The sequence below is a fragment of the Anser cygnoides genome, chromosome 1 (assembly GCF_040182565.1).
Source record: "Anser cygnoides isolate HZ-2024a breed goose chromosome 1, Taihu_goose_T2T_genome, whole genome shotgun sequence".
Taxonomy (NCBI): Eukaryota; Metazoa; Chordata; class Aves; order Anseriformes; family Anatidae; genus Anser; species Anser cygnoides.
The window spans coordinates 30,161,921-30,171,424 of NC_089873.1; the positions used below are offsets into that span (position 1 = coordinate 30,161,921).

Genomic DNA, 9,504 nt, shown 5'->3' on the forward strand with positions numbered 1-9,504 from the left:
CAGCCTGCTCCACCAGGGGCCTCTCCACAGGCCACAGGGGAACTTGTGCTGCGTGCCTGGGGCACCTCCTGCCCTCCTGCTGCACTGACCTTGGGGGCTGCAGGGCTGGTTCTCACTCCTCACTCTCCCAGCAGCTGTTGTGCAGTAGTTTTTTTCCCTTTCTTAAATCTGCTCTCACAGAGGCACAAACAACTTTGCTTGTTGACTCGGTTCTTGGCAGCAGCGGGTCCCTTTGGAGCCGGCTGCAACTATCCCTTATCTGACATGGGGCAGCTTCTGGTGTCTTCTCACAGAGGCCACCCCTGCAGCCCCTGTTACCAAAACCTTGCCATGTAAACCCAATACAGGGATTCATACCATCTTTGAAAGTCATATACTTACTTCACAGTATAATTAAAATAATCATCCTTAATTTGTATTATCGCTGGTGTTTTCCTGTAAAACATGGATGCAATTTTTTCCCCAAACTATCTAAATCATTTTTTCACTTAAATTCTCTGTCAAATTCATACACTGAGATTCAAACATTTCTATTCAGAATCAATTTATCTTTGTTTTAGTCAGCATGCAGTCTTCTGTAAATCTGGTTTTCCCATACACATCTGCAACAGTTTGCAGATTGGACTTTTAAAACTTTCTGTGCTAATGTAGGATTTGGTGAGTAAAGTATGGACAGCTAGCATGTGATACATAGTCTTGTCATACCTGTTCAATACATCGGTACTTTCCAGATGTGTCAGCTCCATTGTGTGTGGTAACACTGCGCTTACCTACAATACTGCACTTTCCTGAACAGTTGGTGTTGCTCCTCAAGGGGCATCCTCCTTGCTGTACACAAAAGCTCCCAGTAAATCGTATGGATGAAGGAGACAACTAGTAGTCATTTGGAAAGTCTTATTCTGTTTGTTTGTTTGTGTATTGATTATTTTTTTCTGAGAAAGTTGTAAACCAGTTCAATTCCACGATTCAGGTCTTTGGTAGCTTCACAAACAATCTGTCGTGGTTGGGGTGGAGCATTGAGGGAGTGGAAGGTGAAGACCAGGAGCTGGAGGGTGAGGAGAGTAATTCCTTCATTTGATGCAGTGCTTGGTGACATTTGTTTAGTCTGTCCTTAAAATCACAGGACAAGTCTGCTGCATTTCAAATGGCAAGTGTGTGTGCATCTGTGTGTAGGTGTTCAGTACTTGCTGAGAATATGGAGTTTACTGTGCATATGCTATGTGATACAAGCTCATGCATTTCTGTATAGGCTTCTCCAACACAAGTGAGAAAATATTTTAATTTTGCAGTGAAGTCTTCAGCTTGATGTGTTCCTTTAGACTTGATTTTTAAGCCAGAGCTCAGATAAGTACTGGTTACCCGTAAATCTACTCACATAAGGTCTTAGGTATAGTTGATACTGGATTTCTTGCTCAAGATCTGTTGATATTGGTTACAACAAATGCACTGGATTATCTTCCGGAAAATGTTGCTCAGACTTTTTTTCCTCATCCAATTAACTTGGATTAGTATTTAATCTTTCTTCTAGAGAATACGTTCTGCAGTTTAGACATGGTTCATGTAAATCAGTAGCTAAAAGCTTACACTGTGATTTGTATTTCCATTAAAGTTTTCAAAAGTTTTTCTCTGTTAAAAACACCACATTACTGTATTTCTCAAGAAGAAACTGCTTCCTTTTTGAGCTTCTATGATCAGCAGAGTATTAGAAAAATTAATGATAAAATGAGCTATAAAAGTATTTTTCCTAGTATTAAAATAGAAATGAAAGGCACACAAACAAAATTCATACAGACTCTTTAATCCATTGTGTTAACTATTAATTTTGCGAAAAGTTGTAACTCTATTTTTGATATTTTCAGCTTCACTCCATGTCTCATGGATTTCTTCAAGCTGATTTATTTAATTTGCTGCTTTATCTTCAATTTATAAGTGCAATTTAATCTTTGTAATATATATTTCTCCCATTGAAATATCAAACTTTCTACTCTCAGTATAGATTTTATTTTAGACTTACTGAATTTAATTCCACTTTAGTATCACATTGCGTTCAGTTTTTGAAAGTTCCCTTGTCATAAAAACTCCATTGATTTTTTTTTTTTTTTTGGCACTGTCAGCAACAGCATAACAATCAGCACAATTTTTGAGTAGCCATGATATTTTCTTTGGGAAAGGGAAGATGTCTTGCACGATCTTTACATACTGCAGTGGGTACTGCTCATTTTCATTATGAACATTTCTACTGTGTGTCAATGTAGTAGGAAAATAGAAAGTGAAGTGATTATCTTGCTTTGAAATTTAAAGACATCTGGAAAAATAAGAGTTGAAAATAATGTTATCTGGTGAAAAAATGATAGACTTTTTATATAATCAGGGTACTCTAGAAGGCCAAGTATCTCATGAAGAAATATGACTGTTTTATAAGTTGCATTTATGATTATTCCTAATTCAGTGAAATTGTTAAGGTTCTTCATCAGAACTCAAAATTTTATCTATCACTACTGAGATTAGTTTATTCATTACAATAGCTCAAGGGTAAGCAAAAAGAAAAAAAAGCATGATTCATCTTGGTAGAAAACACTTGAAAGGACTTGATTATGCTAATTGATTTAAATTTTGTAAGTATACAAATCAGCCTCTGGTACCAAAGAGTTTAGCTCTATCACAGATAAAGTAGAGTTGAAAAACATCTTTTGAAAAAATGGGGTAAAACAGGCAACATTTTTTTCATGTTCTGCTGTTCAAACTGAATGTATTTTGCTATTCTGATGTTGCCATTAAACATGGTTAGAAGCTGCGTGAATTAGCAAGTTTTTAATAGCACTTGTGGTCATCACAAGTTGATACGGATGACTGAATTTCACTGTCAATTATGGATAGATAGCTCTTCTTTGTTGTTGGTTACTATGAAATGATACTTCATGCTGTGTCAATTTTTGCTGAAATAAATGGAAGAACTCACTAAAAATCCTGTGAACAGATGACTACTTCTTCAAAGAAAGTGTCCCAAGTATGTAGAATTATTTGTCTTAAATCATTGTTTTTTTACAAATTTCAAATGTTTTTAGTCATTTTCAGTGTTCTGTCAAGCTACTGTGTGCTAACTGTGGAATTTAGGCATTTTCTAGTGTCTTCTCACATTATCTTAATAAACACATGGTGTGCTATTTTTAGGATGTTTTTCCATTTCTATTATTTTGCTAGGTAGGCATCCCTTACTGAGATGAATATAAATTGAAAATAGGTTTAATCAAGTGCATATCGTATTATCTTTAGGTCCTATACAAAATTCAGTTAAGCCTCCTTATTTAAAAAGCATCTCTTCACATCCATAGAGTGCTTAACCTTTCACCTTACCCAAGTTTTCAGTAGCAGTTCAAAAGTGAAAACTCTTCACTAAAAGCATTCTGCTTCCAGTCCTCTTTTATACTTGTCATAATTCAGTTGAAGAAAGGCATCAAAACTTATAAAATATACTATATGGAGATAGATCTCTCTTAAAGTGCCTAAGAACAAACGTCTTTTTGCACTAGTCACGTTTCCATCCTGAGAATTTTCTAGTAGGGTAAATTGATGTGGGTTTTCTGTGTGTTTTTCAATTTAATTATTTATTTTTATTTTTATTTTTTTCCTTAATGCTGTTGTGATATTAATTGCTTCTTTCTCAGAAAGCTACATGGGGCATCTGCAAAATAAATCAATAGCAAATACAAGGAGCTGGTAGGAGCCTTAGGTAAACCTCAGAGGGCACAGAAGCTGTATTATGTTCTACCTCAGGATAGGCTTAGTAGGAGGCTCTGCCAAGATAATCAACTGCTGCAAATTTGGGAGATTAATTTATACACATGAATGAGTGAGAGCTCCAGGAGCTGAGGATTTATTAAGGGTGTCTGAGATTCATTAGAATTAAGACAAGTAACTTTTCTTGAGAGAAGTGAAACAGGGGCTATGGTGACCTGACAATGCAGTAACAAGAAACATTTTTCATCAGTAGGAAAGCTGAGCACTGGAGCAGGTTGCCCAGAGAGGTCCATGAAAAAACCCTGAACAATCTGACCTTTCTGGCTGAGCCTGCTGTGAGCAGAGACCTCCTGAGGCCCTTTCCAACCAGTATCATTTTATGATACTAAAAATCTTGATTTTTGACTCAGAAGATTGCAAGGGAACAATGAAAATATGAATGTATATGAAACTGTTGTCAAATTAGTATTTCTACTAATATTTCTACCGTGATACCTGTAGCATGAAAATGTGTGCCGAGTTTAAACTTGATTATAGTTATTCCTAACGATTCAATTACCATTTTTCTATGAGAAATACATAGTGGGTTCATGTCCTGGGTGAAGTACCAGACCAGGGCAATCAATTTCTAGTCACTAATTCTAGGCAAGGATAGGCTACACTGTGCTATGCTAAGGAAGCCATGAACAAGATGGGAAGTGATGAGGTCTGAGGACTCGATGGATCAGGAGGAAGGTAGGTAGCACTTGTTAAAAACTAACAAAGCCTTGACAGTAGTTCAATAGAAATAAATCATCAATTCAACTTTCAATTGTGCAATTTTTTTGATAACCAAAGGACAATCTATTATGTGCCCTTGTAAAGGCAAAAAGGAATAGTCAGTCTTCTGAAACAGAAGCATAGTGTTTAATCCAAGGTATTTTCTGCATAACCATTGGAATAACGTAAAAATATTGTAATGTTATGTACCAATATGGCACACACAAATACTTTTTCCTTAAATCTTTTTCCTTCTCCTGTGATTTTGTTTATGTGAGCATCTTGAACTGTAAGTATCCTTTTGAATACCCTGCAAAATTAGTACTAAGCCAGAAACTTCCCATGGTTAGGCTTTCTAGAGGGTTAAAAGTCCTGGTCTATGAGGTGATTGCAACAGATGGCTGTGGTTGGACCAAAGTCTCATGAAAGGCCTGGAGGGTTAGCTAAAAGCAGTTCAGAACAACACAGTTTAAAGCAATGCTTTGTCAGGAAATCAATTAACAGCATTTAATGTGTTCTGTAGTCTGTTTGCAAGTTAGTGGCAAATTCTTCATGGCTTTAAAAAACAGGCAGCGTAACCTTGAAGTGACAAAAATATTGTGTGCGCGCGCACGCGTGCTTAATGGTCCATATCTGATTTTCAGCTGCCTTTTTCCATGGAAGTAATTAAAACAGTTTTGTCTGCAATGCTTTCCAGAGAGCCAGAAGGTATCTTGGATACAGAAAGACACCTGCATTGTTTACAGGAATAACAAGCATCAGCGTACGGCTCTTAGAACTGCTGCTCTATCTAATTACTTTTGCAAGTATATAAATATCTTTTTGCTCTTTTGTGGAGCTAATCTCTCACTGAGAACTCCATTTCAGGCAGTAAAAAAATAGGCTACTGAACTGCATCAGAAAATTATGTGAATCAGAAGATCCAACAGAAACAAAGAGTATTGTTATCTACAGACACGGTAAATGTGCCTACAAAAAGAATGCTTCTCACCAGCTCCAGCCCAGCTGTTATAAATTATCCTTCATCTGTTTGCTGCAGTCATCCTTATGTATGTTTTAAATGTTTTCAGTCCAATGCATTTAAATGATATAACCCTGCTTTAAAAAAGTGCTGTTTCTCCCATACGATTAAAAATACTCTGTATTGTCCTGAAGTGATTGTTAGCCCACAATCCACAGTCGCCTTTAGTGATATCTCCTCGTTTCCTCTGAATATTTCCTCTTACTTTCACATACTGTTAAATTGTGGATATGAGTTCAGAACAGTGAGGTCTGAAATCAGGTAGCAATGAATATTCATTTGGTGGTGCGCTGGAAGTATTTCCCAACTAAGTGTAATGTCTTGAGCTCCTGCCTGGACTCTGAATCTAATTGACTGTAGTCTTTAAGAGCAAATCTGAAGGAAAAAGAGCTTGTTTCCCTTTGGAGAGTTACTGGGACTTTTCTGAATAGACTGAATGTCAATATATTTTTTCCCACCAGTGTAGGAGGGGGTTTGATGTGAATTTAGAATTTTAGATAAAGAGAAATAAGTAGATGTGTCCTCATTTTCAGTTTTAGTTCCCTATTGCAACCCTGTGCGCTAGTTTACAACTTAATTATACCAATGCAATGACATTCTTTGCTGAACTCCCACCGTAGGATATTTATGTTACAGCGGTCCTCACTGTTTAGAACATTGTGAAGTTTCTTAGTATTATCTAGGTGAAAAAAGGCTAGATAAATTCAGATTTTAACAACAGATTTTCCAAACTCAAATCTAATCAGAGTACCCTTGAATGTCTAGAATACAGAGTTGCTCTATCCTGGCAGTGATACTGGCACACAAATGACTGTAGCCAGTCTTGCATGCTGCATTCACATTAATCACACTTGCAAAGGCTTGGATCCATGCAGAAAAGTGATACAGAGAGTGCAATACAGATGTAATAGGTGGAGGCAGAGAAAAGTAATATGTGCAGATACAAAAGACATTTTTTTCATGACATGACAGAAGGAAAGCTGTCATGTCAACATTCATTTTATTGAAATGAAACTAGTGTTAATGTACCTGAACATTATTTCATTGAGATGTGGTAGTCTAATCACATTCTGCTTTATATTAATAAATCAAATGGGATATACTGAGGAGCTGTGTAACAGCTTTCTTGAAAGACATAAACCTCCAAAGTATGAAATGGTGTATAATGGATGTATGATACATTTCTGACAAATATGAGATAGAGTTGTCATTCTTTACTCGATTAGACTGTATAGCAAAAAAAATTAATTAAATATTGAATGAATCAGCTAAAATACTGTTGACATAACTCTATATTAAACTTCAATGTGCTTTTCTTCTGTTGATATAGAAGTCACTCACTTTCCTATTTGAATTTCATGAACCCATTTAACAAATAAGAATTTATAGGTTTTGTAAAAGATTTTTTATGCCCACAGTTAGAAAAGTTATTTTTATGATAATGGATGCTGGTTATGTGTTCTGGATCTGTGGTGCAGTCTGTATTTGCACATTATTCTCTGTCATACCTGTTGGTTGCAGTCCAGAATAATACAAAAAAGGCTTCTTAAGCCATTTATTTAGTGGTGTGGCCTTGAAAACATTTGTTTATAAATCTTAATAACATTAAATTCCTGTTACAGTTGTGATTCAGATAAACAAAGACTAAAACTGGCATTCACAGTATTGCAGAAAACCCATAAAGCCCTCTGAATACCACTGTGAGACACATGCTAAAACACGAAGTCACTTCTGGATGTATGCCCTGGTGCTTCATGCTGGAAAAAGTCTAAGGGACTGCATGACAGGATTTTGGGGAAGGCCAAATGAACCTGTGCCATTTCTCGCACGTGGCTCAGGTGGCTGTGAACATCACTCCAAGCTCGGAGATCGGGGTATTTTCTTACTATACAAAGTATTATAGGACCCTATACTCATCTAAAAAGCTTAGTTTTCTCTTTCCTGATCGTCTTACCCATATTTAATTTTAACTTTATGACCATAAAGTGAATTACATACAAGATTTTAAAAGTTTTTTTTTTAATCTAAGAAATACCTACTTAAGAGTAGTCAACATGCTTTATTTTCTCCTTTATACATAATGAGTGCATAATATATACATTATACAATTCATAATACCGAGTAACACTTACTTATAATATATGCTTCTTGGTGTAGTTTTAGTCCAAAAGAAATGTTAAGGATAGTTAGAGATGCATGGCTAATCACGGTCTTTTACATTATTTTCTGTGTACTATCTCACACATTCTGTGTTTTGCCACAGTACTAAATGTGCTCATTAGGAACCAATGTCCTGTAAATCCCAGATGACAAGTTTAATGTTATCTGTAGCATAGGGTGCATTAAAACTCCTCTTTATTGCATAGCAGTTATTGACAGAATATGCTTCTGATGTCCGTGTATAAAATGATCCCGTGCAGGCTGAAAGGTGCTTCAGTCTAGGCTTGACTCTGAATGAAATGCAACCAAAATACTTCACTGCAATTGTGGATCTCATCAGTGATTTTTTTAATATACCTTTGTACATAAATCATTTATTTTAAGGCTATAATTACTGCTAGTTATGCAAAGGAAACAATTAAATCCTGAGTCATCCTTGCTTTGTTTGTTTATTGTGATCACCTATTGAAAAATAGAACTGCTTCAGTTTTTAGTTTCAGATAGAAACTGGTAATTTTCTGTCAGGTTAATGCTAAGTAAAGCCATTAATTCTGACAACTAACAGCCTATCTCACTAGATGAAAATTGCTGTTATGAATTATTAAAAAAAACAAACAATAAAAAACATTAAATAGCTTTTTTTTTTTTTTTTTTTCCCTGATTGTTTGGTTTTAGACAGTGAAAGTATTCCATCTTCTGAGATCAAGGATGAAATCAGTATGACAACATATTAGCGTGAAGAAACACCACACTATTTTAATGTTTTACAGATTGAATGGAGTTTTAGGAAAACCAAACCTGGCTCTGAAATTCACTGAGATGAAAATAGTTGGATGCTGGGAGAATATGGCATCAAGGGGGAGGGAAGGATGATATACTTGTTCCCTGTCACATACTTTTGGATGCAGCTCTTTTTCTACCTGCTGTCAGAAATGGAATACGAGGCTAGATGAGATGTTTGATCAGGTTCAGTCTGGCAGCTCTTATGTTTTGAATTACTTAAGAGAAAAATGATGTAAAATGGTTGTATGAAGAGTTGTACATTCTTGGTTTCGCTTAGTTGCAAAATAGATTTTTTTTTTTTTAAACTTTCCTTTTGTGTCTTTTAAACATGCAGGACAGCTGATACACTGGTACACAGTTGTGTTCTAGGTATGAAAATTTCTTATTTTGTGTTTAGGCAATGTATCCTTGCTGCACATCTTGTCTGTGGAATTTAGTTTATAGTTCTAATCACGTATTGAAAGAAATCCGTGTTGTTGCTGCAGTTCAGTGTTTCTCTCATGTGTTCAAGCATGAACAGTTGGTTCAATGGGATGCCCTTGTTCTGATGGGTAATTCCTGTCAGAGGAAATGTAGATGAAAAGGGTCAGAAAATGCCTTTGTTTACTTCCTGATTTGAAATGTAAATGTACTGAGGAAATTCTAGCACTGACATTCCTGGAGATAGGAATCAAACAGCTTTATGAAGTGCAGGTGTAACACCACAAAGTATTTTTGGGAGAATGATTTGTAAACTGGTAATGCTGTATGGAAGTAACAGGTGAAGTGCAGTTTGTTTTCTCCAGAACTGTATGGCACAGTAAGCCAGAATTTGCAAAGAAATGCAAAAGTTACAGTTAAATATCTTCTGGAAACTGAATCTTTTATCTCTTCCTTGTGTTAGAAAATACAGAAGTGTTTTTTCTTAATCCCAAACCTGTTGTCTACCATAGCCATTTGACAGCATTCATGTGCGCCAAAATGGGAACCTCTAGCAGGATGAAAAATGCAATTGGATCTACTAAGAGTTCACTGAGTGAACAGGGGTGTTTCCACCTGGGGAT

General features: G+C 36.0%; 1 protein-coding gene across 12 annotated transcripts in view; it reads left to right on the forward strand.

Annotated features, from left to right (window-relative positions):
• Nucleotides 1-9,504, forward strand: part of IMMP2L (inner mitochondrial membrane peptidase subunit 2) — a 465,930-nt gene that overhangs the window by 66,820 nt on the left and 389,606 nt on the right. The window lies entirely within an intron of this gene.